Genomic DNA, 3,371 nt, shown 5'->3' with positions numbered 1-3,371 from the left:
GTCCCCTGCATCGGCAGGCGGACTCTCAACCACTGCGCCACCAGGGAAGCCCCTCTACTTTTTTTTTCAATTTCTGTAATTGTTTAAATTGAAGTATACTTGACTTAACAATGTTTCAGGTGTATAACAAAGTGATTCAGTTATATATATTTTCCATTATCGGGTATTACAGGACATCCAATATAGTTCCCTGTGCTATACAGTAGGTCCTTGTTGTTTATCTGTGTTTTTTTGGTTTTTGTTTAAGATTTTTTGATGTGGACCATTTTTTTAAATTTATTTTTATGTATTTATTTTTGGCCGCGTTGGGTCTTCGTTGCAGCGCGTGGGTTTTCTCTAGTTGCGGTGAGCCGGGGCTACTCTTTGTTGCAGTGTGCGGGCTTCTCATTGCGGTGGCTTCTCTTGTTGCAGAACATGGGCTCTAGGTGCATGGGCTTCAGTAGTTGTGGCTCACAGGCTCTACAGCACAGGCTCAGTAGTTGTGGTGCACGGGCTTAGTTGCTCCGTGGCATGTGGGATCTTCCCGGACCAGGGCTGGAACCTGTGTCCCCTGCATTGGCAGGCGGATTCTTAACCACTGTGCCACCAGGGAAGTCCCTGACGTGGATGATTTTTAACGTCTTTTTTGAATTTGTTACAGTATTTTTTCTGTATTATGTTTTAGTTTTTTGGCCCCAAGGCATGTGGGATCTTAGCTCCCCAACCAGTGATTGAACCTGCATCCCCTGCATTGGAAGGCAAAATCTTAACCACCACCCTGCCAGAGAAGTCCCTGTTTATCTGTTTTATACATAGTAGTGTGTGTATTTTAATCCCCAACTCCTAATTTATCCCACCCTGCCCCGCTTTCCCCTTTGGTAACCGTAAGTTTTCTATGTCTGTGAGTCCGTTTCTGTTTTGTAAATGGTTCATTTGTATCATTTTTTTAGATTCCACACGTAAGTGATATCATACCACATTTGTCTGACTTACTTCACTTACTTTGATAATCTTTAGGTGCATCCATGTTGCTGCAAATGGCATTATTTCATTCTTTTTTATGACTGAGTCATATTCCATTGAGTATATGTACCACATCTTTACCCATTCACCTGTCGATGGACACTTACATTGCTTAGGTTATTGTAAATGGTGTTCAGCCTCCACTTTTAATTCTAGTTCTCTTACTATGTCCTGCACATCTGTAGTTACTTCCTTCACTGAATTTTTGAACCCCTCAAAGTCATCCATGATGGCTGGAATCACCTTCTTCCAAATTCCTGTTAATGTCAACATTTTGATTTTGATACATCCTTCCCATGAATCACAAATGTTCTTAATGGCATCTAGAATGGTGAATCCTTTCCAGAAGGCCATCAATTCACTTGCCCAGATTCACCAGAGCAGAGTCACCATCTGCGGCAGCTATAACCTTACGAAGTGTATTATTTAAATGATAAGAGTAGAAAGTTGAAATTCTTCCTTGATGCATGGGCTGCAGGATGGGTGTTTTGTCAGCAGCCATGAAAACAGCATGAATCTCATTGCCCATCTCCAACAGAGCTCTCGGGTGACCAGGCACATTGTCAACGAGCAGTTGAAAGGAATCTTCTTTTTCTGAGAAGTAGGTCTCAACGGTGGGCTTAAAATAGTCACTAAGCCATGTTGTCAGCAGATGTACTGTCATACAGGTTTGTTTTTCCATTTTTTTAGAGCACAGGCACAGTTGATTTACCATAATTCTTAAGCGCCCAAGGATTTTCAGATGGTAAATGAGAATTGGCTTCAACTTAGTCACCAACTGCATTAGCCCCTAACAAGAGAGTCTGTGGAGATGGCTGTGGAGATGGCTTCTGTCCTTCAGCCTCATGAACCAACTCCTCCTGGCTTCAGACTTTGCTTCTGTGGCTTCCTCCCCTCTCTCATCCCTCGTAGAATTGAAGAGAGTTCGGGCCTGGCCCTGGATCAGGCTTTGGCTGAAGGGAATGTTTTGGCTGGTGTGATCTTCTGTCCAGACCACTCAGACTTTTTCCGTATCAGCAGTAAGCATGTTTGGCTTCCTTATCATTCACGTGTTCACTGAGGTAGCACTTTTAATTCCTTCAAGAACTTTTCCTTCGGCTTCGCAGCTTGGCTGACTGTTTGCTGCAGGGGCTTTAGGTCTGTCTCAGCTTTCGACATGCCTTCCTCACTAAGTCATTTCTAGCTTTTGAGTTAAAGTGAGAGACGTGCAACTCTTCTTTTCACTGGAACACTTAGGGGCCACTGTAGGGTTATTAATTGGCCTAATTTCAGTATTGTGTCTCAGGGAAGAGGGAAGCCCGAGGAGACGGAGAGAATCAGGGGAGCGGCCGAGAGGTGAAGCAGTCAGTGCACACAGGATGTTTGTGGGTTAAGTTCACCATCATCTATGGGTGTAGTTAGTGACGCCCCAAAACAGTTACAGTGGTAACGTCGGAGATCACGCATCACAGATAACATGACAAATGTGATAATAATGAAAAAGCTTGAGATATTGTGAGAATTACCAAAATGTGACACAGAGACACCAAGTGAGCAAGTGCTGTTGGAAAAATGGTGCTGATAGACTTGCTGGGTGCAGGGTCACCACAGACCTTCAGTTTGTAAAAAGAGGCAATCTCTACAAAGTGCGATAAATCGAGGTCTGCTTGTCTGTTTCTAGGTACCCCACCCCACTTTGAGAATACGAGACAGGGAGAGTTCTGTGGGAATAACAAAAATAAGTTATTTTCTGGTCTTTCACATTTTGTTATGTAATGACTGTTATTTCAGAAAGATGCAGTCGGCCCTCTGTATCCATGGGTCCCACATCTGTGGATTAAACCAACCTTGGATGGAAATACTCAGGGGGGAAAAGAATTCCACAAAGTTCCAAAAAGCAAAACTTGAATTTGCTGTGTGCCAGCAACTATTTCCACAGCATTTACATTGCTTTAGGTATTATAAGTAATCTAGAGGTGATTTAAAGTGTCCTTGAGGGTGTGTGTAGGTTATATACAAACAGTATGCCAGCTTGTGTAAGGAACTTGAGCACCTGCGGATTTTGGTACCCACGGGCGGCCCTGGAACCAGTCCCCGTGGAATGCTGAGGGACGACTGTATTAACTAATTCACTAATTTGTTTTAAATTTCTACTCTGAGAACCCTATACCCCAGGCTTGCGTCGGCAGCTGATCCCTGAAAGCCACAGTGCTGCTTCTCTTGGCCGGAATTGTACGTGGATTTCACAGACTGTGCAGGGTGCAGGGAGCCAGCTCAGCCACGTACTCTCTTGTGTGGACTTTTGGATCAGAGCATAAGAACTTAGATAAGAAACTCTTCACCTTGACCACAGAAATATAAGTAGACTCGCAACTCATGAATTTTTCAGT

At 43.6% G+C, this 3,371-nt stretch overlaps 1 protein-coding gene across 1 annotated transcript in view; it reads left to right on the top strand.

Moving 5' to 3' along the window:
• The window catches only part of FANCA (FA complementation group A), a 48,697-nt gene that overhangs the window by 2,376 nt on the left and 42,950 nt on the right, over nt 1–3,371 (top strand).

This window comes from Lipotes vexillifer, unplaced genomic scaffold (assembly GCF_000442215.2).
Source record: "Lipotes vexillifer unplaced genomic scaffold, Lipotes_vexillifer_v1.1 scaffold23, whole genome shotgun sequence".
Classification (NCBI taxonomy): domain Eukaryota; kingdom Metazoa; phylum Chordata; class Mammalia; order Artiodactyla; family Lipotidae; genus Lipotes; species Lipotes vexillifer.
The sequence above is the reverse complement of the archived record's forward strand: the minus strand, read 5'-3'. Positions and strand labels throughout refer to the sequence as shown.